This window comes from Anomaloglossus baeobatrachus, unplaced genomic scaffold, assembly GCF_048569485.1.
Source record: "Anomaloglossus baeobatrachus isolate aAnoBae1 unplaced genomic scaffold, aAnoBae1.hap1 Scaffold_3278, whole genome shotgun sequence".
Lineage (NCBI taxonomy): Eukaryota > Metazoa > Chordata > Amphibia > Anura > Aromobatidae > Anomaloglossus > Anomaloglossus baeobatrachus.
The window spans coordinates 47,099-69,512 of record NW_027442663.1 but is presented as its reverse complement, the minus strand read 5'-3'; the positions used below and the strand labels follow the sequence as shown (position 1 = coordinate 69,512).

Genomic DNA, 22,414 nt, shown 5'->3' with positions numbered 1-22,414 from the left:
CTCAACCTGACCAACTCGGCTATGTCCCCGTGCTGCAGTTCTCTGTCTTATCTAGATCATTTGCAATTGAATGGAATAGATCCCTTTTGGACAAAGTGGATTCACCTGCTGCTGCAGTGACCACAGGTGTGATAACATCTAGAATTGGCATCTGGTGCGATCTCTCCGCTTCCACTCCAAAGAAAGTTACCTGTTTATTCCTATCATGCATTGGTTTTTGGGGTTTTCTTTGAGTAATGATGATCTCTTTAGTAGTCTGTTGGCGCCCTCTCCTGGAGGAATAGTTTGCTTGCTCTTGGACATTCTAAAAGAGAGGTCATGATAGACATTGAGCTTCTGAGCTCAATTGGGGACAGTCATGGGTGATGAATGTTTGCAACCTACTGCGAAGCCTCATACCGCAATATAAGGAACGTCAAATACTAAGAAAGGGCGGCCTATGAAAGAATTACTACTTTCAATAAGTACACTTAAACGGCTAATTGGGAATAGAAAAACTGTAAAAAGCCCTCTGAGAAAGCCCCCCTCTAACCTTTGATAGTAAGCTTTTCTGTAGTCTGCCTGTTGATGTATTTTCCGTTTGAACTGTGCACAACATGAAGAGACGGAACACTGGCGGCTTGTCACAATGCCCCCCGATGACATCACAATAGCGCTGCTGCCTAGAAAACAAGCTGCGCAGAAGAAGTTGTTCTTTGGGTGGGAGGGTGGGCTAGTGGAAGGAGGGGGCAATCTCTTTTTTTCCCGGGTGGTAGGGGGATGACAGGAGAAGGGAAGCGGGTGGTGAGAAAGGTACAGAGGGCAGGGTTTGGGGGCTGGGAAGGAAAGGGAAAAGATTAGGGTTTGGGGATGATGAAAGGGCTTTCTACGGGTAAGGATGGCAAAGGGTGGCAGTGACGGAAAGTCAGGCAACCTGTCCTGTCCGTCTTTTTGTATCGTGAATTGGAAAGACTGCAAGGGGGAGGGGAGTTGCTTGCGCCCTAAAGGAGGAGTTATTCAGATTCATTGCAGTGGGCGGCGGCTGCAAAACGCACCATTCTTCTTGTTTTGGCTCTGCAAAGCAGCCTTTTCAAGGGTTGGCTTGGGTGACAAAATGTCTTGTGTAGGCGTGGGTTTGTCTCCCTCTCGCTCTCTCTCCCTAAGATGTGTCCGGCATAGGCCAGGGTGCCACTCGAGGCCCAAACCAATTCTGGTTATCGCTTCTCGGCCTTTTGGCTAAGATCAAGTGTAGTATCTGTTCTTATCAGTTTAATATCTGATACGTCCCCTATCTGGGGACCATATATTAAATGGATTTTTAGAACAGGGAGATGGAAAAAGAGCTTGCTCTGTCCACTCCACGCATTGACCTGGTATTGCAGTACCTCCAGGAACGGTGCACCCCTTCTTAACCCAGTTTCCAAAAGCAGAACTCAATTCACCTGATTCATATTAGCCCGATTTAATGAATTGGAAGAAAGCATACGTCTTCATATGCACCTCAATTTGGCCCATTCACTTTTCACACTTCCTCCTTTTGTTTTTTATCTTTCACACTTTTGACTTTCTTTATTCATCCAAATAGCAAACTCATCACCACTCAACCTGACCAACTCGGCTATGTCCCCGTGCTGCAGTTCTCTGTCTTATCTAGATCATTTGCAATTGAATGGAATAGATCCCTTTTGGACAAAGTGGATTCACCTGCTGCTGCAGTGACCACAGGTGTGATAACATCTAGAATTGGCATCTGGTGCGATCTCTCCGCTTCCACTCCAAAGAAAGTTACCTGTTTATTCCTATCATGCATTGGTTTTTGGGGTTTTCTTTGAGTAATGATGATCTCTTTAGTAGTCTGTTGGCGCCCTCTCCTGGAGGAATAGTTTGCTTGCTCTTGGACATTCTAAAAGAGAGGTCATGATAGACATTGAGCTTCTGAGCTCAATTGGGGACAGTCATGGGTGATGAATGTTTGCAACCTACTGCGAAGCCTCATACCGCAATATAAGGAACGTCAAATACTAAGAAAGGGCGGCCTATGAAAGAATTACTACTTTCAATAAGTACACTTAAACGGCTAATTGGGAATAGAAAAACTGTAAAAAGCCCTCTGAGAAAGCCCCCCTCTAACCTTTGATAGTAAGCTTTTCTGTAGTCTGCCTGTTGATGTATTTTCCGTTTGAACTGTGCACAACATGAAGAGACGGAACACTGGCGGCTTGTCACAATGCCCCCCGATGACATCACAATAGCGCTGCTGCCTAGAAAACAAGCTGCGCAGAAGAAGTTGTTCTTTGGGTGGGAGGGTGGGCTAGTGGAAGGAGGGGGCAATCTCTTTTTTTCCCGGGTGGTAGGGGGATGACAGGAGAAGGGAAGCGGGTGGTGAGAAAGGTACAGAGGGCAGGGTTTGGGGGCTGGGAAGGAAAGGGAAAAGATTAGGGTTTGGGGATGATGAAAGGGCTTTCTACGGGTAAGGATGGCAAAGGGTGGCAGTGACGGAAAGTCAGGCAACCTGTCCTGTCCGTCTTTTTGTATCGTGAATTGGAAAGACTGCAAGGGGGAGGGGAGTTGCTTGCGCCCTAAAGGAGGAGTTATTCAGATTCATTGCAGTGGGCGGCGGCTGCAAAACGCACCATTCTTCTTGTTTTGGCTCTGCAAAGCAGCCTTTTCAAGGGTTGGCTTGGGTGACAAAATGTCTTGTGTAGGCGTGGGTTTGTCTCCCTCTCGCTCTCTCTCCCTAAGATGTGTCCGGCATAGGCCAGGGTGCCACTCGAGGCCCAAACCAATTCTGGTTATCGCTTCTCGGCCTTTTGGCTAAGATCAAGTGTAGTATCTGTTCTTATCAGTTTAATATCTGATACGTCCCCTATCTGGGGACCATATATTAAATGGATTTTTAGAACAGGGAGATGGAAAAAGAGCTTGCTCTGTCCACTCCACGCATTGACCTGGTATTGCAGTACCTCCAGGAACGGTGCACCCCTTCTTAACCCAGTTTCCAAAAGCAGAACTCAATTCACCTGATTCATATTAGCCCGATTTAATGAATTGGAAGAAAGCATACGTCTTCATATGCACCTCAATTTGGCCCATTCACTTTTCACACTTCCTCCTTTTGTTTTTTATCTTTCACACTTTTGACTTTCTTTATTCATCCAAATAGCAAACTCATCACCACTCAACCTGACCAACTCGGCTATGTCCCCGTGCTGCAGTTCTCTGTCTTATCTAGATCATTTGCAATTGAATGGAATAGATCCCTTTTGGACAAAGTGGATTCACCTGCTGCTGCAGTGACCACAGGTGTGATAACATCTAGAATTGGCATCTGGTGCGATCTCTCCGCTTCCACTCCAAAGAAAGTTACCTGTTTATTCCTATCATGCATTGGTTTTTGGGGTTTTCTTTGAGTAATGATGATCTCTTTAGTAGTCTGTTGGCGCCCTCTCCTGGAGGAATAGTTTGCTTGCTCTTGGACATTCTAAAAGAGAGGTCATGATAGACATTGAGCTTCTGAGCTCAATTGGGGACAGTCATGGGTGATGAATGTTTGCAACCTACTGCGAAGCCTCATACCGCAATATAAGGAACGTCAAATACTAAGAAAGGGCGGCCTATGAAAGAATTACTACTTTCAATAAGTACACTTAAACGGCTAATTGGGAATAGAAAAACTGTAAAAAGCCCTCTGAGAAAGCCCCCCTCTAACCTTTGATAGTAAGCTTTTCTGTAGTCTGCCTGTTGATGTATTTTCCGTTTGAACTGTGCACAACATGAAGAGACGGAACACTGGCGGCTTGTCACAATGCCCCCCGATGACATCACAATAGCGCTGCTGCCTAGAAAACAAGCTGCGCAGAAGAAGTTGTTCTTTGGGTGGGAGGGTGGGCTAGTGGAAGGAGGGGGCAATCTCTTTTTTTCCCGGGTGGTAGGGGGATGACAGGAGAAGGGAAGCGGGTGGTGAGAAAGGTACAGAGGGCAGGGTTTGGGGGCTGGGAAGGAAAGGGAAAAGATTAGGGTTTGGGGATGATGAAAGGGCTTTCTACGGGTAAGGATGGCAAAGGGTGGCAGTGACGGAAAGTCAGGCAACCTGTCCTGTCCGTCTTTTTGTATCGTGAATTGGAAAGACTGCAAGGGGGAGGGGAGTTGCTTGCGCCCTAAAGGAGGAGTTATTCAGATTCATTGCAGTGGGCGGCGGCTGCAAAACGCACCATTCTTCTTGTTTTGGCTCTGCAAAGCAGCCTTTTCAAGGGTTGGCTTGGGTGACAAAATGTCTTGTGTAGGCGTGGGTTTGTCTCCCTCTCGCTCTCTCTCCCTAAGATGTGTCCGGCATAGGCCAGGGTGCCACTCGAGGCCCAAACCAATTCTGGTTATCGCTTCTCGGCCTTTTGGCTAAGATCAAGTGTAGTATCTGTTCTTATCAGTTTAATATCTGATACGTCCCCTATCTGGGGACCATATATTAAATGGATTTTTAGAACAGGGAGATGGAAAAAGAGCTTGCTCTGTCCACTCCACGCATTGACCTGGTATTGCAGTACCTCCAGGAACGGTGCACCCCTTCTTAACCCAGTTTCCAAAAGCAGAACTCAATTCACCTGATTCATATTAGCCCGATTTAATGAATTGGAAGAAAGCATACGTCTTCATATGCACCTCAATTTGGCCCATTCACTTTTCACACTTCCTCCTTTTGTTTTTTATCTTTCACACTTTTGACTTTCTTTATTCATCCAAATAGCAAACTCATCACCACTCAACCTGACCAACTCGGCTATGTCCCCGTGCTGCAGTTCTCTGTCTTATCTAGATCATTTGCAATTGAATGGAATAGATCCCTTTTGGACAAAGTGGATTCACCTGCTGCTGCAGTGACCACAGGTGTGATAACATCTAGAATTGGCATCTGGTGCGATCTCTCCGCTTCCACTCCAAAGAAAGTTACCTGTTTATTCCTATCATGCATTGGTTTTTGGGGTTTTCTTTGAGTAATGATGATCTCTTTAGTAGTCTGTTGGCGCCCTCTCCTGGAGGAATAGTTTGCTTGCTCTTGGACATTCTAAAAGAGAGGTCATGATAGACATTGAGCTTCTGAGCTCAATTGGGGACAGTCATGGGTGATGAATGTTTGCAACCTACTGCGAAGCCTCATACCGCAATATAAGGAACGTCAAATACTAAGAAAGGGCGGCCTATGAAAGAATTACTACTTTCAATAAGTACACTTAAACGGCTAATTGGGAATAGAAAAACTGTAAAAAGCCCTCTGAGAAAGCCCCCCTCTAACCTTTGATAGTAAGCTTTTCTGTAGTCTGCCTGTTGATGTATTTTCCGTTTGAACTGTGCACAACATGAAGAGACGGAACACTGGCGGCTTGTCACAATGCCCCCCGATGACATCACAATAGCGCTGCTGCCTAGAAAACAAGCTGCGCAGAAGAAGTTGTTCTTTGGGTGGGAGGGTGGGCTAGTGGAAGGAGGGGGCAATCTCTTTTTTTCCCGGGTGGTAGGGGGATGACAGGAGAAGGGAAGCAGGTGGTGAGAAAGGTACAGAGGGCAGGGTTTGGGGGCTGGGAAGGAAAGGGAAAAGATTAGGGTTTGGGGATGATGAAAGGGCTTTCTACGGGTAAGGATGGCAAAGGGTGGCAGTGACGGAAAGTCAGGCAACCTGTCCTGTCCGTCTTTTTGTATCGTGAATTGGAAAGACTGCAAGGGGGAGGGGAGTTGCTTGCGCCCTAAAGGAGGAGTTATTCAGATTCATTGCAGTGGGCGGCGGCTGCAAAACGCACCATTCTTCTTGTTTTGGCTCTGCAAAGCAGCCTTTTCAAGGGTTGGCTTGGGTGACAAAATGTCTTGTGTAGGCGTGGGTTTGTCTCCCTCTCGCTCTCTCTCCCTAAGATGTGTCCGGCATAGGCCAGGGTGCCACTCGAGGCCCAAACCAATTCTGGTTATCGCTTCTCGGCCTTTTGGCTAAGATCAAGTGTAGTATCTGTTCTTATCAGTTTAATATCTGATACGTCCCCTATCTGGGGACCATATATTAAATGGATTTTTAGAACAGGGAGATGGAAAAAGAGCTTGCTCTGTCCACTCCACGCATTGACCTGGTATTGCAGTACCTCCAGGAACGGTGCACCCCTTCTTAACCCAGTTTCCAAAAGCAGAACTCAATTCACCTGATTCATATTAGCCCGATTTAATGAATTGGAAGAAAGCATACGTCTTCATATGCACCTCAATTTGGCCCATTCACTTTTCACACTTCCTCCTTTTGTTTTTTATCTTTCACACTTTTGACTTTCTTTATTCATCCAAATAGCAAACTCATCACCACTCAACCTGACCAACTCGGCTATGTCCCCGTGCTGCAGTTCTCTGTCTTATCTAGATCATTTGCAATTGAATGGAATAGATCCCTTTTGGACAAAGTGGATTCACCTGCTGCTGCAGTGACCACAGGTGTGATAACATCTAGAATTGGCATCTGGTGCGATCTCTCCGCTTCCACTCCAAAGAAAGTTACCTGTTTATTCCTATCATGCATTGGTTTTTGGGGTTTTCTTTGAGTAATGATGATCTCTTTAGTAGTCTGTTGGCGCCCTCTCCTGGAGGAATAGTTTGCTTGCTCTTGGACATTCTAAAAGAGAGGTCATGATAGACATTGAGCTTCTGAGCTCAATTGGGGACAGTCATGGGTGATGAATGTTTGCAACCTACTGCGAAGCCTCATACCGCAATATAAGGAACGTCAAATACTAAGAAAGGGCGGCCTATGAAAGAATTACTACTTTCAATAAGTACACTTAAACGGCTAATTGGGAATAGAAAAACTGTAAAAAGCCCTCTGAGAAAGCCCCCCTCTAACCTTTGATAGTAAGCTTTTCTGTAGTCTGCCTGTTGATGTATTTTCCGTTTGAACTGTGCACAACATGAAGAGACGGAACACTGGCGGCTTGTCACAATGCCCCCCGATGACATCACAATAGCGCTGCTGCCTAGAAAACAAGCTGCGCAGAAGAAGTTGTTCTTTGGGTGGGAGGGTGGGCTAGTGGAAGGAGGGGGCAATCTCTTTTTTTCCCGGGTGGTAGGGGGATGACAGGAGAAGGGAAGCGGGTGGTGAGAAAGGTACAGAGGGCAGGGTTTGGGGGCTGGGAAGGAAAGGGAAAAGATTAGGGTTTGGGGATGATGAAAGGGCTTTCTACGGGTAAGGATGGCAAAGGGTGGCAGTGACGGAAAGTCAGGCAACCTGTCCTGTCCGTCTTTTTGTATCGTGAATTGGAAAGACTGCAAGGGGGAGGGGAGTTGCTTGCGCCCTAAAGGAGGAGTTATTCAGATTCATTGCAGTGGGCGGCGGCTGCAAAACGCACCATTCTTCTTGTTTTGGCTCTGCAAAGCAGCCTTTTCAAGGGTTGGCTTGGGTGACAAAATGTCTTGTGTAGGCGTGGGTTTGTCTCCCTCTCGCTCTCTCTCCCTAAGATGTGTCCGGCATAGGCCAGGGTGCCACTCGAGGCCCAAACCAATTCTGGTTATCGCTTCTCGGCCTTTTGGCTAAGATCAAGTGTAGTATCTGTTCTTATCAGTTTAATATCTGATACGTCCCCTATCTGGGGACCATATATTAAATGGATTTTTAGAACAGGGAGATGGAAAAAGAGCTTGCTCTGTCCACTCCACGCATTGACCTGGTATTGCAGTACCTCCAGGAACGGTGCACCCCTTCTTAACCCAGTTTCCAAAAGCAGAACTCAATTCACCTGATTCATATTAGCCCGATTTAATGAATTGGAAGAAAGCATACGTCTTCATATGCACCTCAATTTGGCCCATTCACTTTTCACACTTCCTCCTTTTGTTTTTTATCTTTCACACTTTTGACTTTCTTTATTCATCCAAATAGCAAACTCATCACCACTCAACCTGACCAACTCGGCTATGTCCCCGTGCTGCAGTTCTCTGTCTTATCTAGATCATTTGCAATTGAATGGAATAGATCCCTTTTGGACAAAGTGGATTCACCTGCTGCTGCAGTGACCACAGGTGTGATAACATCTAGAATTGGCATCTGGTGCGATCTCTCCGCTTCCACTCCAAAGAAAGTTACCTGTTTATTCCTATCATGCATTGGTTTTTGGGGTTTTCTTTGAGTAATGATGATCTCTTTAGTAGTCTGTTGGCGCCCTCTCCTGGAGGAATAGTTTGCTTGCTCTTGGACATTCTAAAAGAGAGGTCATGATAGACATTGAGCTTCTGAGCTCAATTGGGGACAGTCATGGGTGATGAATGTTTGCAACCTACTGCGAAGCCTCATACCGCAATATAAGGAACGTCAAATACTAAGAAAGGGCGGCCTATGAAAGAATTACTACTTTCAATAAGTACACTTAAACGGCTAATTGGGAATAGAAAAACTGTAAAAAGCCCTCTGAGAAAGCCCCCCTCTAACCTTTGATAGTAAGCTTTTCTGTAGTCTGCCTGTTGATGTATTTTCCGTTTGAACTGTGCACAACATGAAGAGACGGAACACTGGCGGCTTGTCACAATGCCCCCCGATGACATCACAATAGCGCTGCTGCCTAGAAAACAAGCTGCGCAGAAGAAGTTGTTCTTTGGGTGGGAGGGTGGGCTAGTGGAAGGAGGGGGCAATCTCTTTTTTTCCCGGGTGGTAGGGGGATGACAGGAGAAGGGAAGCGGGTGGTGAGAAAGGTACAGAGGGCAGGGTTTGGGGGCTGGGAAGGAAAGGGAAAAGATTAGGGTTTGGGGATGATGAAAGGGCTTTCTACGGGTAAGGATGGCAAAGGGTGGCAGTGACGGAAAGTCAGGCAACCTGTCCTGTCCGTCTTTTTGTATCGTGAATTGGAAAGACTGCAAGGGGGAGGGGAGTTGCTTGCGCCCTAAAGGAGGAGTTATTCAGATTCATTGCAGTGGGCGGCGGCTGCAAAACGCACCATTCTTCTTGTTTTGGCTCTGCAAAGCAGCCTTTTCAAGGGTTGGCTTGGGTGACAAAATGTCTTGTGTAGGCGTGGGTTTGTCTCCCTCTCGCTCTCTCTCCCTAAGATGTGTCCGGCATAGGCCAGGGTGCCACTCGAGGCCCAAACCAATTCTGGTTATCGCTTCTCGGCCTTTTGGCTAAGATCAAGTGTAGTATCTGTTCTTATCAGTTTAATATCTGATACGTCCCCTATCTGGGGACCATATATTAAATGGATTTTTAGAACAGGGAGATGGAAAAAGAGCTTGCTCTGTCCACTCCACGCATTGACCTGGTATTGCAGTACCTCCAGGAACGGTGCACCCCTTCTTAACCCAGTTTCCAAAAGCAGAACTCAATTCACCTGATTCATATTAGCCCGATTTAATGAATTGGAAGAAAGCATACGTCTTCATATGCACCTCAATTTGGCCCATTCACTTTTCACACTTCCTCCTTTTGTTTTTTATCTTTCACACTTTTGACTTTCTTTATTCATCCAAATAGCAAACTCATCACCACTCAACCTGACCAACTCGGCTATGTCCCCGTGCTGCAGTTCTCTGTCTTATCTAGATCATTTGCAATTGAATGGAATAGATCCCTTTTGGACAAAGTGGATTCACCTGCTGCTGCAGTGACCACAGGTGTGATAACATCTAGAATTGGCATCTGGTGCGATCTCTCCGCTTCCACTCCAAAGAAAGTTACCTGTTTATTCCTATCATGCATTGGTTTTTGGGGTTTTCTTTGAGTAATGATGATCTCTTTAGTAGTCTGTTGGCGCCCTCTCCTGGAGGAATAGTTTGCTTGCTCTTGGACATTCTAAAAGAGAGGTCATGATAGACATTGAGCTTCTGAGCTCAATTGGGGACAGTCATGGGTGATGAATGTTTGCAACCTACTGCGAAGCCTCATACCGCAATATAAGGAACGTCAAATACTAAGAAAGGGCGGCCTATGAAAGAATTACTACTTTCAATAAGTACACTTAAACGGCTAATTGGGAATAGAAAAACTGTAAAAAGCCCTCTGAGAAAGCCCCCCTCTAACCTTTGATAGTAAGCTTTTCTGTAGTCTGCCTGTTGATGTATTTTCCGTTTGAACTGTGCACAACATGAAGAGACGGAACACTGGCGGCTTGTCACAATGCCCCCCGATGACATCACAATAGCGCTGCTGCCTAGAAAACAAGCTGCGCAGAAGAAGTTGTTCTTTGGGTGGGAGGGTGGGCTAGTGGAAGGAGGGGGCAATCTCTTTTTTTCCCGGGTGGTAGGGGGATGACAGGAGAAGGGAAGCGGGTGGTGAGAAAGGTACAGAGGGCAGGGTTTGGGGGCTGGGAAGGAAAGGGAAAAGATTAGGGTTTGGGGATGATGAAAGGGCTTTCTACGGGTAAGGATGGCAAAGGGTGGCAGTGACGGAAAGTCAGGCAACCTGTCCTGTCCGTCTTTTTGTATCGTGAATTGGAAAGACTGCAAGGGGGAGGGGAGTTGCTTGCGCCCTAAAGGAGGAGTTATTCAGATTCATTGCAGTGGGCGGCGGCTGCAAAACGCACCATTCTTCTTGTTTTGGCTCTGCAAAGCAGCCTTTTCAAGGGTTGGCTTGGGTGACAAAATGTCTTGTGTAGGCGTGGGTTTGTCTCCCTCTCGCTCTCTCTCCCTAAGATGTGTCCGGCATAGGCCAGGGTGCCACTCGAGGCCCAAACCAATTCTGGTTATCGCTTCTCGGCCTTTTGGCTAAGATCAAGTGTAGTATCTGTTCTTATCAGTTTAATATCTGATACGTCCCCTATCTGGGGACCATATATTAAATGGATTTTTAGAACAGGGAGATGGAAAAAGAGCTTGCTCTGTCCACTCCACGCATTGACCTGGTATTGCAGTACCTCCAGGAACGGTGCACCCCTTCTTAACCCAGTTTCCAAAAGCAGAACTCAATTCACCTGATTCATATTAGCCCGATTTAATGAATTGGAAGAAAGCATACGTCTTCATATGCACCTCAATTTGGCCCATTCACTTTTCACACTTCCTCCTTTTGTTTTTTATCTTTCACACTTTTGACTTTCTTTATTCATCCAAATAGCAAACTCATCACCACTCAACCTGACCAACTCGGCTATGTCCCCGTGCTGCAGTTCTCTGTCTTATCTAGATCATTTGCAATTGAATGGAATAGATCCCTTTTGGACAAAGTGGATTCACCTGCTGCTGCAGTGACCACAGGTGTGATAACATCTAGAATTGGCATCTGGTGCGATCTCTCCGCTTCCACTCCAAAGAAAGTTACCTGTTTATTCCTATCATGCATTGGTTTTTGGGGTTTTCTTTGAGTAATGATGATCTCTTTAGTAGTCTGTTGGCGCCCTCTCCTGGAGGAATAGTTTGCTTGCTCTTGGACATTCTAAAAGAGAGGTCATGATAGACATTGAGCTTCTGAGCTCAATTGGGGACAGTCATGGGTGATGAATGTTTGCAACCTACTGCGAAGCCTCATACCGCAATATAAGGAACGTCAAATACTAAGAAAGGGCGGCCTATGAAAGAATTACTACTTTCAATAAGTACACTTAAACGGCTAATTGGGAATAGAAAAACTGTAAAAAGCCCTCTGAGAAAGCCCCCCTCTAACCTTTGATAGTAAGCTTTTCTGTAGTCTGCCTGTTGATGTATTTTCCGTTTGAACTGTGCACAACATGAAGAGACGGAACACTGGCGGCTTGTCACAATGCCCCCCGATGACATCACAATAGCGCTGCTGCCTAGAAAACAAGCTGCGCAGAAGAAGTTGTTCTTTGGGTGGGAGGGTGGGCTAGTGGAAGGAGGGGGCAATCTCTTTTTTTCCCGGGTGGTAGGGGGATGACAGGAGAAGGGAAGCGGGTGGTGAGAAAGGTACAGAGGGCAGGGTTTGGGGGCTGGGAAGGAAAGGGAAAAGATTAGGGTTTGGGGATGATGAAAGGGCTTTCTACGGGTAAGGATGGCAAAGGGTGGCAGTGACGGAAAGTCAGGCAACCTGTCCTGTCCGTCTTTTTGTATCGTGAATTGGAAAGACTGCAAGGGGGAGGGGAGTTGCTTGCGCCCTAAAGGAGGAGTTATTCAGATTCATTGCAGTGGGCGGCGGCTGCAAAACGCACCATTCTTCTTGTTTTGGCTCTGCAAAGCAGCCTTTTCAAGGGTTGGCTTGGGTGACAAAATGTCTTGTGTAGGCGTGGGTTTGTCTCCCTCTCGCTCTCTCTCCCTAAGATGTGTCCGGCATAGGCCAGGGTGCCACTCGAGGCCCAAACCAATTCTGGTTATCGCTTCTCGGCCTTTTGGCTAAGATCAAGTGTAGTATCTGTTCTTATCAGTTTAATATCTGATACGTCCCCTATCTGGGGACCATATATTAAATGGATTTTTAGAACAGGGAGATGGAAAAAGAGCTTGCTCTGTCCACTCCACGCATTGACCTGGTATTGCAGTACCTCCAGGAACGGTGCACCCCTTCTTAACCCAGTTTCCAAAAGCAGAACTCAATTCACCTGATTCATATTAGCCCGATTTAATGAATTGGAAGAAAGCATACGTCTTCATATGCACCTCAATTTGGCCCATTCACTTTTCACACTTCCTCCTTTTGTTTTTTATCTTTCACACTTTTGACTTTCTTTATTCATCCAAATAGCAAACTCATCACCACTCAACCTGACCAACTCGGCTATGTCCCCGTGCTGCAGTTCTCTGTCTTATCTAGATCATTTGCAATTGAATGGAATAGATCCCTTTTGGACAAAGTGGATTCACCTGCTGCTGCAGTGACCACAGGTGTGATAACATCTAGAATTGGCATCTGGTGCGATCTCTCCGCTTCCACTCCAAAGAAAGTTACCTGTTTATTCCTATCATGCATTGGTTTTTGGGGTTTTCTTTGAGTAATGATGATCTCTTTAGTAGTCTGTTGGCGCCCTCTCCTGGAGGAATAGTTTGCTTGCTCTTGGACATTCTAAAAGAGAGGTCATGATAGACATTGAGCTTCTGAGCTCAATTGGGGACAGTCATGGGTGATGAATGTTTGCAACCTACTGCGAAGCCTCATACCGCAATATAAGGAACGTCAAATACTAAGAAAGGGCGGCCTATGAAAGAATTACTACTTTCAATAAGTACACTTAAACGGCTAATTGGGAATAGAAAAACTGTAAAAAGCCCTCTGAGAAAGCCCCCCTCTAACCTTTGATAGTAAGCTTTTCTGTAGTCTGCCTGTTGATGTATTTTCCGTTTGAACTGTGCACAACATGAAGAGACGGAACACTGGCGGCTTGTCACAATGCCCCCCGATGACATCACAATAGCGCTGCTGCCTAGAAAACAAGCTGCGCAGAAGAAGTTGTTCTTTGGGTGGGAGGGTGGGCTAGTGGAAGGAGGGGGCAATCTCTTTTTTTCCCGGGTGGTAGGGGGATGACAGGAGAAGGGAAGCGGGTGGTGAGAAAGGTACAGAGGGCAGGGTTTGGGGGCTGGGAAGGAAAGGGAAAAGATTAGGGTTTGGGGATGATGAAAGGGCTTTCTACGGGTAAGGATGGCAAAGGGTGGCAGTGACGGAAAGTCAGGCAACCTGTCCTGTCCGTCTTTTTGTATCGTGAATTGGAAAGACTGCAAGGGGGAGGGGAGTTGCTTGCGCCCTAAAGGAGGAGTTATTCAGATTCATTGCAGTGGGCGGCGGCTGCAAAACGCACCATTCTTCTTGTTTTGGCTCTGCAAAGCAGCCTTTTCAAGGGTTGGCTTGGGTGACAAAATGTCTTGTGTAGGCGTGGGTTTGTCTCCCTCTCGCTCTCTCTCCCTAAGATGTGTCCGGCATAGGCCAGGGTGCCACTCGAGGCCCAAACCAATTCTGGTTATCGCTTCTCGGCCTTTTGGCTAAGATCAAGTGTAGTATCTGTTCTTATCAGTTTAATATCTGATACGTCCCCTATCTGGGGACCATATATTAAATGGATTTTTAGAACAGGGAGATGGAAAAAGAGCTTGCTCTGTCCACTCCACGCATTGACCTGGTATTGCAGTACCTCCAGGAACGGTGCACCCCTTCTTAACCCAGTTTCCAAAAGCAGAACTCAATTCACCTGATTCATATTAGCCCGATTTAATGAATTGGAAGAAAGCATACGTCTTCATATGCACCTCAATTTGGCCCATTCACTTTTCACACTTCCTCCTTTTGTTTTTTATCTTTCACACTTTTGACTTTCTTTATTCATCCAAATAGCAAACTCATCACCACTCAACCTGACCAACTCGGCTATGTCCCCGTGCTGCAGTTCTCTGTCTTATCTAGATCATTTGCAATTGAATGGAATAGATCCCTTTTGGACAAAGTGGATTCACCTGCTGCTGCAGTGACCACAGGTGTGATAACATCTAGAATTGGCATCTGGTGCGATCTCTCCGCTTCCACTCCAAAGAAAGTTACCTGTTTATTCCTATCATGCATTGGTTTTTGGGGTTTTCTTTGAGTAATGATGATCTCTTTAGTAGTCTGTTGGCGCCCTCTCCTGGAGGAATAGTTTGCTTGCTCTTGGACATTCTAAAAGAGAGGTCATGATAGACATTGAGCTTCTGAGCTCAATTGGGGACAGTCATGGGTGATGAATGTTTGCAACCTACTGCGAAGCCTCATACCGCAATATAAGGAACGTCAAATACTAAGAAAGGGCGGCCTATGAAAGAATTACTACTTTCAATAAGTACACTTAAACGGCTAATTGGGAATAGAAAAACTGTAAAAAGCCCTCTGAGAAAGCCCCCCTCTAACCTTTGATAGTAAGCTTTTCTGTAGTCTGCCTGTTGATGTATTTTCCGTTTGAACTGTGCACAACATGAAGAGACGGAACACTGGCGGCTTGTCACAATGCCCCCCGATGACATCACAATAGCGCTGCTGCCTAGAAAACAAGCTGCGCAGAAGAAGTTGTTCTTTGGGTGGGAGGGTGGGCTAGTGGAAGGAGGGGGCAATCTCTTTTTTTCCCGGGTGGTAGGGGGATGACAGGAGAAGGGAAGCGGGTGGTGAGAAAGGTACAGAGGGCAGGGTTTGGGGGCTGGGAAGGAAAGGGAAAAGATTAGGGTTTGGGGATGATGAAAGGGCTTTCTACGGGTAAGGATGGCAAAGGGTGGCAGTGACGGAAAGTCAGGCAACCTGTCCTGTCCGTCTTTTTGTATCGTGAATTGGAAAGACTGCAAGGGGGAGGGGAGTTGCTTGCGCCCTAAAGGAGGAGTTATTCAGATTCATTGCAGTGGGCGGCGGCTGCAAAACGCACCATTCTTCTTGTTTTGGCTCTGCAAAGCAGCCTTTTCAAGGGTTGGCTTGGGTGACAAAATGTCTTGTGTAGGCGTGGGTTTGTCTCCCTCTCGCTCTCTCTCCCTAAGATGTGTCCGGCATAGGCCAGGGTGCCACTCGAGGCCCAAACCAATTCTGGTTATCGCTTCTCGGCCTTTTGGCTAAGATCAAGTGTAGTATCTGTTCTTATCAGTTTAATATCTGATACGTCCCCTATCTGGGGACCATATATTAAATGGATTTTTAGAACAGGGAGATGGAAAAAGAGCTTGCTCTGTCCACTCCACGCATTGACCTGGTATTGCAGTACCTCCAGGAACGGTGCACCCCTTCTTAACCCAGTTTCCAAAAGCAGAACTCAATTCACCTGATTCATATTAGCCCGATTTAATGAATTGGAAGAAAGCATACGTCTTCATATGCACCTCAATTTGGCCCATTCACTTTTCACACTTCCTCCTTTTGTTTTTTATCTTTCACACTTTTGACTTTCTTTATTCATCCAAATAGCAAACTCATCACCACTCAACCTGACCAACTCGGCTATGTCCCCGTGCTGCAGTTCTCTGTCTTATCTAGATCATTTGCAATTGAATGGAATAGATCCCTTTTGGACAAAGTGGATTCACCTGCTGCTGCAGTGACCACAGGTGTGATAACATCTAGAATTGGCATCTGGTGCGATCTCTCCGCTTCCACTCCAAAGAAAGTTACCTGTTTATTCCTATCATGCATTGGTTTTTGGGGTTTTCTTTGAGTAATGATGATCTCTTTAGTAGTCTGTTGGCGCCCTCTCCTGGAGGAATAGTTTGCTTGCTCTTGGACATTCTAAAAGAGAGGTCATGATAGACATTGAGCTTCTGAGCTCAATTGGGGACAGTCATGGGTGATGAATGTTTGCAACCTACTGCGAAGCCTCATACCGCAATATAAGGAACGTCAAATACTAAGAAAGGGCGGCCTATGAAAGAATTACTACTTTCAATAAGTACACTTAAACGGCTAATTGGGAATAGAAAAACTGTAAAAAGCCCTCTGAGAAAGCCCCCCTCTAACCTTTGATAGTAAGCTTTTCTGTAGTCTGCCTGTTGATGTATTTTCCGTTTGAACTGTGCACAACATGAAGAGACGGAACACTGGCGGCTTGTCACAATGCCCCCCGATGACATCACAATAGCGCTGCTGCCTAGAAAACAAGCTGCGCAGAAGAAGTTGTTCTTTGGGTGGGAGGGTGGGCTAGTGGAAGGAGGGGGCAATCTCTTTTTTTCCCGGGTGGTAGGGGGATGACAGGAGAAGGGAAGCGGGTGGTGAGAAAGGTACAGAGGGCAGGGTTTGGGGGCTGGGAAGGAAAGGGAAAAGATTAGGGTTTGGGGATGATGAAAGGGCTTTCTACGGGTAAGGATGGCAAAGGGTGGCAGTGACGGAAAGTCAGGCAACCTGTCCTGTCCGTCTTTTTGTATCGTGAATTGGAAAGACTGCAAGGGGGAGGGGAGTTGCTTGCGCCCTAAAGGAGGAGTTATTCAGATTCATTGCAGTGGGCGGCGGCTGCAAAACGCACCATTCTTCTTGTTTTGGCTCTGCAAAGCAGCCTTTTCAAGGGTTGGCTTGGGTGACAAAATGTCTTGTGTAGGCGTGGGTTTGTCTCCCTCTCGCTCTCTCTCCCTAAGATGTGTCCGGCATAGGCCAGGGTGCCACTCGAGGCCCAAACCAATTCTGGTTATCGCTTCTCGGCCTTTTGGCTAAGATCAAGTGTAGTATCTGTTCTTATCAGTTTAATATCTGATACGTCCCCTATCTGGGGACCATATATTAAATGGATTTTTAGAACAGGGAGATGGAAAAAGAGCTTGCTCTGTCCACTCCACGCATTGACCTGGTATTGCAGTACCTCCAGGAACGGTGCACCCCTTCTTAACCCAGTTTCCAAAAGCAGAACTCAATTCACCTGATTCATATTAGCCCGATTTAATGAATTGGAAGAAAGCATACGTCTTCATATGCACCTCAATTTGGCCCATTCACTTTTCACACTTCCTCCTTTTGTTTTTTATCTTTCACACTTTTGACTTTCTTTATTCATCCAAATAGCAAACTCATCACCACTCAACCTGACCAACTCGGCTATGTCCCCGTGCTGCAGTTCTCTGTCTTATCTAGATCATTTGCAATTGAATGGAATAGATCCCTTTTGGACAAAGTGGATTCACCTGCTGCTGCAGTGACCACAGGTGTGATAACATCTAGAATTGGCATCTGGTGCGATCTCTCCGCTTCCACTCCAAAGAAAGTTACCTGTTTATTCCTATCATGCATTGGTTTTTGGGGTTTTCTTTGAGTAATGATGATCTCTTTAGTAGTCTGTTGGCGCCCTCTCCTGGAGGAATAGTTTGCTTGCTCTTGGACATTCTAAAAGAGAGGTCATGATAGACATTGAGCTTCTGAGCTCAATTGGGGACAGTCATGGGTGATGAATGTTTGCAACCTACTGCGAAGCCTCATACCGCAATATAAGGAACGTCAAATACTAAGAAAGGGCGGCCTATGAAAGAATTACTACTTTCAATAAGTACACTTAAACGGCTAATTGGGAATAGAAAAACTGTAAAAAGCCCTCTGAGAAAGCCCCCCTCTAACCTTTGATAGTAAGCTTTTCTGTAGTCTGCCTGTTGATGTATTTTCCGTTTGAACTGTGCACAACATGAAGAGACGGAACACTGGCGGCTTGTCACAATGCCCCCCGATGACATCACAATAGCGCTGCTGCCTAGAAAACAAGCTGCGCAGAAGAAGTTGTTCTTTGGGTGGGAGGGTGGGCTAGTGGAAGGAGGGGGCAATCTCTTTTTTTCCCGGGTGGTAGGGGGATGACAGGAGAAGGGAAGCGGGTGGTGAGAAAGGTACAGAGGGCAGGGTTTGGGGGCTGGGAAGGAAAGGGAAAAGATTAGGGTTTGGGGATGATGAAAGGGCTTTCTACGGGTAAGGATGGCAAAGGGTGGCAGTGACGGAAAGTCAGGCAACCTGTCCTGTCCGTCTTTTTGTATCGTGAATTGGAAAGACTGCAAGGGGGAGGGGAGTTGCTTGCGCCCTAAAGGAGGAGTTATTCAGATTCATTGCAGTGGGCGGCGGCTGCAAAACGCACCATTCTTCTTGTTTTGGCTCTGCAAAGCAGCCTTTTCAAGGGTTGGCTTGGGTGACAAAATGTCTTGTGTAGGCGTGGGTTTGTCTCCCTCTCGCTCTCTCTCCCTAAGATGTGTCCGGCATAGGCCAGGGTGCCACTCGAGGCCCAAACCAATTCTGGTTATCGCTTCTCGGCCTTTTGGCTAAGATCAAGTGTAGTATCTGTTCTTATCAGTTTAATATCTGATACGTCCCCTATCTGGGGACCATATATTAAATGGATTTTTAGAACAGGGAGATGGAAAAAGAGCTTGCTCTGTCCACTCCACGCATTGACCTGGTATTGCAGTACCTCCAGGAACGGTGCACCCCTTCTTAACCCAGTTTCCAAAAGCAGAACTCAATTCACCTGATTCATATTAGCCCGATTTAATGAATTGGAAGAAAGCATACGTCTTCATATGCACCTCAATTTGGCCCATTCACTTTTCACACTTCCTCCTTTTGTTTTTTATCTTTCACACTTTTGACTTTCTTTATTCATCCAAATAGCAAACTCATCACCACTCAACCTGACCAACTCGGCTATGTCCCCGTGCTGCAGTTCTCTGTCTTATCTAGATCATTTGCAATTGAATGGAATAGATCCCTTTTGGACAAAGTGGATTCACCTGCTGCTGCAGTGACCACAGGTGTGATAACATCTAGAATTGGCATCTGGTGCGATCTCTCCGCTTCCACTCCAAAGAAAGTTACCTGTTTATTCCTATCATGCATTGGTTTTTGGGGTTTTCTTTGAGTAATGATGATCTCTTTAGTAGTCTGTTGGCGCCCTCTCCTGGAGGAATAGTTTGCTTGCTCTTGGACATTCTAAAAGAGAGGTCATGATAGACATTGAGCTTCTGAGCTCAATTGGGGACAGTCATGGGTGATGAATGTTTGCAACCTACTGCGAAGCCTCATACCGCAATATAAGGAACGTCAAATACTAAGAAAGGGCGGCCTATGAAAGAATTACTACTTTCAATAAGTACACTTAAACGGCTAATTGGGAATAGAAAAACTGTAAAAAGCCCTCTGAGAAAGCCCCCCTCTAACCTTTGATAGTAAGCTTTTCTGTAGTCTGCCTGTTGATGTATTTTCCGTTTGAACTGTGCACAACATGAAGAGACGGAACACTGGCGGCTTGTCACAATGCCCCCCGATGACATCACAATAGCGCTGCTGCCTAGAAAACAAGCTGCGCAGAAGAAGTTGTTCTTTGGGTGGGAGGGTGGGCTAGTGGAAGGAGGGGGCAATCTCTTTTTTTCCCGGGTGGTAGGGGGATGACAGGAGAAGGGAAGCGGGTGGTGAGAAAGGTACAGAGGGCAGGGTTTGGGGGCTGGGAAGGAAAGGGAAAAGATTAGGGTTTGGGGATGATGAAAGGGCTTTCTACGGGTAAGGATGGCAAAGGGTGGCAGTGACGGAAAGTCAGGCAACCTGTCCTGTCCGTCTTTTTGTATCGTGAATTGGAAAGACTGCAAGGGGGAGGGGAGTTGCTTGCGCCCTAAAGGAGGAGTTATTCAGATTCATTGCAGTGGGCGGCGGCTGCAAAACGCACCATTCTTCTTGTTTTGGCTCTGCAAAGCAGCCTTTTCAAGGGTTGGCTTGGGTGACAAAATGTCTTGTGTAGGCGTGGGTTTGTCTCCCTCTCGCTCTCTCTCCCTAAGATGTGTCCGGCATAGGCCAGGGTGCCACTCGAGGCCCAAACCAATTCTGGTTATCGCTTCTCGGCCTTTTGGCTAAGATCAAGTGTAGTATCTGTTCTTATCAGTTTAATATCTGATACGTCCCCTATCTGGGGACCATATATTAAATGGATTTTTAGAACAGGGAGATGGAAAAAGAGCTTGCTCTGTCCACTCCACGCATTGACCTGGTATTGCAGTACCTCCAGGAACGGTGCACCCCTTCTTAACCCAGTTTCCAAAAGCAGAACTCAATTCACCTGATTCATATTAGCCCGATTTAATGAATTGGAAGAAAGCATACGTCTTCATATGCACCTCAATTTGGCCCATTCACTTTTCACACTTCCTCCTTTTGTTTTTTATCTTTCACACTTTTGACTTTCTTTATTCATCCAAATAGCAAACTCATCACCACTCAACCTGACCAACTCGGCTATGTCCCCGTGCTGCAGTTCTCTGTCTTATCTAGATCATTTGCAATTGAATGGAATAGATCCCTTTTGGACAAAGTGGATTCACCTGCTGCTGCAGTGACCACAGGTGTGATAACATCTAGAATTGGCATCTGGTGCGATCTCTCCGCTTCCACTCCAAAGAAAGTTACCTGTTTATTCCTATCATGCATTGGTTTTTGGGGTTTTCTTTGAGTAATGATGATCTCTTTAGTAGTCTGTTGGCGCCCTCTCCTGGAGGAATAGTTTGCTTGCTCTTGGACATTCTAAAAGAGAGGTCATGATAGACATTGAGCTTCTGAGCTCAATTGGGGACAGTCATGGGTGATGAATGTTTGCAACCTACTGCGAAGCCTCATACCGCAATATAAGGAACGTCAAATACTAAGAAAGGGCGGCCTATGAAAGAATTACTACTTTCAATAAGTACACTTAAACGGCTAATTGGGAATAGAAAAACTGTAAAAAGCCCTCTGAGAAAGCCCCCCTCTAACCTTTGATAGTAAGCTTTTCTGTAGTCTGCCTGTTGATGTATTTTCCGTTTGAACTGTGCACAACATGAAGAGACGGAACACTGGCGGCTTGTCACAATGCCCCCCGATGACATCACAATAGCGCTGCTGCCTAGAAAACAAGCTGCGCAGAAGAAGTTGTTCTTTGGGTGGGAGGGTGGGCTAGTGGAAGGAGGGGGCAATCTCTTTTTTTCCCGGGTGGTAGGGGGATGACAGGAGAAGGGAAGCGGGTGGTGAGAAAGGTACAGAGGGCAGGGTTTGGGGGCTGGGAAGGAAAGGGAAAAGATTAGGGTTTGGGGATGATGAAAGGGCTTTCTACGGGTAAGGATGGCAAAGGGTGGCAGTGACGGAAAGTCAGGCAACCTGTCCTGTCCGTCTTTTTGTATCGTGAATTGGAAAGACTGCAAGGGGGAGGGGAGTTGCTTGCGCCCTAAAGGAGGAGTTATTCAGATTCATTGCAGTGGGCGGCGGCTGCAAAACGCACCATTCTTCTTGTTTTGGCTCTGCAAAGCAGCCTTTTCAAGGGTTGGCTTGGGTGACAAAATGTCTTGTGTAGGCGTGGGTTTGTCTCCCTCTCGCTCTCTCTCCCCAAGATGTGTCCGGCATAGGCCAGGGTGCCACTCGAGGCCCAAACCAATTCTGGTTATCGCTTCTCGGCCTTTTGGCTAAGATCAAGTGTAGTATCGTTCGAAAAGGTGGTTTAAGGCTCCGGCCACCTTAGTACAATGATGCAATGCACACTGGAAGGTTGCGCTTGTTAGTACTTTGGGAGGATAGTATATCCATCTAGAGGAAACCATGGCCCTACCAGGATCGAGGCTATTAGACTGAGTAAGTGTGGGGGTTATGGTGCAATGTGCCCCAGGAATGGACACCCTGGAGGGAGTCTGAACTTGCTAGGTTGGGACCCTGGTAAGCCTCAGACTCTGTCGCACGCCGCGCCTTGCCTATTCATACTTTCCAAGCATATTGCCCTATCCCGGCCTTCTGGCTAAGAAGGGAAATTTTTATAATCCCGGTCGGAGGTCCGGTCAGCTTTGGGCTGAGAAACCAACACCCGGTTGGAGGTCCGGGGCAGCTTTGGCTGAGAAACCAACACCCGGTTGGAGGTCCGGTTAGCCTTGGGCTGAGAAACCAACACCCGGTTGGAGGTCCGGTCAGCCTTGGGCTGAGAAACCAACACCCGGTTGGAGGTCCGGTCAGCCTTGTGCTGAGAAACCAACACCGGTTGACGGTCCGGGCAGTCTCGGCTGCGAAACCAACGACTAGTAGCTCCCTACTCCACTTGGGTAAGATGCCTCGGTGGACGCTGGGAGCAACAACAAGGCTCAACCAGGCTTCGGCTTGGGG

At 46.7% G+C, this 22,414-nt stretch overlaps 13 non-coding genes and 1 pseudogene across 13 annotated transcripts; all 14 read left to right on the top strand.

Annotated features, from left to right (window-relative positions):
• The first annotated feature begins 1,195 nt into the window (after nt 1-1,195).
• Nucleotides 1,196-1,386, top strand: LOC142270490 (U2 spliceosomal RNA). Its single transcript, XR_012735776.1, has one exon. It is a non-coding gene; the product is annotated as a U2 spliceosomal RNA (small nuclear RNA).
• A 1,387-nt stretch (nt 1,387-2,773) lies between these two features.
• Nucleotides 2,774-2,964, top strand: LOC142270489 (U2 spliceosomal RNA). The gene has a single exon (XR_012735775.1). It is a non-coding gene; the product is annotated as a U2 spliceosomal RNA (small nuclear RNA).
• Nucleotides 2,965-4,351: 1,387 nt separating this feature from the next.
• Nucleotides 4,352-4,542, top strand: LOC142270488 (U2 spliceosomal RNA). Its single transcript, XR_012735774.1, has one exon. It is a non-coding gene; the product is annotated as a U2 spliceosomal RNA (small nuclear RNA).
• Nucleotides 4,543-5,929: 1,387 nt separating this feature from the next.
• Nucleotides 5,930-6,120, top strand: LOC142270487 (U2 spliceosomal RNA). Its single transcript, XR_012735773.1, has one exon. It is a non-coding gene; the product is annotated as a U2 spliceosomal RNA (small nuclear RNA).
• Nucleotides 6,121-7,507: 1,387 nt separating this feature from the next.
• On the top strand, nt 7,508-7,698 carry LOC142270486 (U2 spliceosomal RNA). Its single transcript, XR_012735772.1, has one exon. It is a non-coding gene; the product is annotated as a U2 spliceosomal RNA (small nuclear RNA).
• Nucleotides 7,699-9,085: 1,387 nt separating this feature from the next.
• Nucleotides 9,086-9,276, top strand: LOC142270485 (U2 spliceosomal RNA). The gene has a single exon (XR_012735771.1). It is a non-coding gene; the product is annotated as a U2 spliceosomal RNA (small nuclear RNA).
• A 1,387-nt stretch (nt 9,277-10,663) lies between these two features.
• LOC142270484 (U2 spliceosomal RNA) lies at nt 10,664-10,854 on the top strand. Its single transcript, XR_012735770.1, has one exon. It is a non-coding gene; the product is annotated as a U2 spliceosomal RNA (small nuclear RNA).
• Nucleotides 10,855-12,241: 1,387 nt separating this feature from the next.
• On the top strand, nt 12,242-12,432 carry LOC142270483 (U2 spliceosomal RNA). Its single transcript, XR_012735769.1, has one exon. It is a non-coding gene; the product is annotated as a U2 spliceosomal RNA (small nuclear RNA).
• Nucleotides 12,433-13,819: 1,387 nt separating this feature from the next.
• On the top strand, nt 13,820-14,010 carry LOC142270481 (U2 spliceosomal RNA). The gene has a single exon (XR_012735767.1). It is a non-coding gene; the product is annotated as a U2 spliceosomal RNA (small nuclear RNA).
• A 1,387-nt stretch (nt 14,011-15,397) lies between these two features.
• On the top strand, nt 15,398-15,588 carry LOC142270479 (U2 spliceosomal RNA). The gene has a single exon (XR_012735766.1). It is a non-coding gene; the product is annotated as a U2 spliceosomal RNA (small nuclear RNA).
• Nucleotides 15,589-16,975: 1,387 nt separating this feature from the next.
• On the top strand, nt 16,976-17,166 carry LOC142270478 (U2 spliceosomal RNA). The gene has a single exon (XR_012735765.1). It is a non-coding gene; the product is annotated as a U2 spliceosomal RNA (small nuclear RNA).
• A 1,387-nt stretch (nt 17,167-18,553) lies between these two features.
• On the top strand, nt 18,554-18,744 carry LOC142270477 (U2 spliceosomal RNA). Its single transcript, XR_012735764.1, has one exon. It is a non-coding gene; the product is annotated as a U2 spliceosomal RNA (small nuclear RNA).
• Nucleotides 18,745-20,131: 1,387 nt separating this feature from the next.
• On the top strand, nt 20,132-20,322 carry LOC142270476 (U2 spliceosomal RNA). The gene has a single exon (XR_012735763.1). It is a non-coding gene; the product is annotated as a U2 spliceosomal RNA (small nuclear RNA).
• Nucleotides 20,323-21,709: 1,387 nt separating this feature from the next.
• Nucleotides 21,710-21,851, top strand: LOC142270457 (U2 spliceosomal RNA; annotated as a pseudogene).
• Nucleotides 21,852-22,414: the final 563 nt, after the last annotated feature.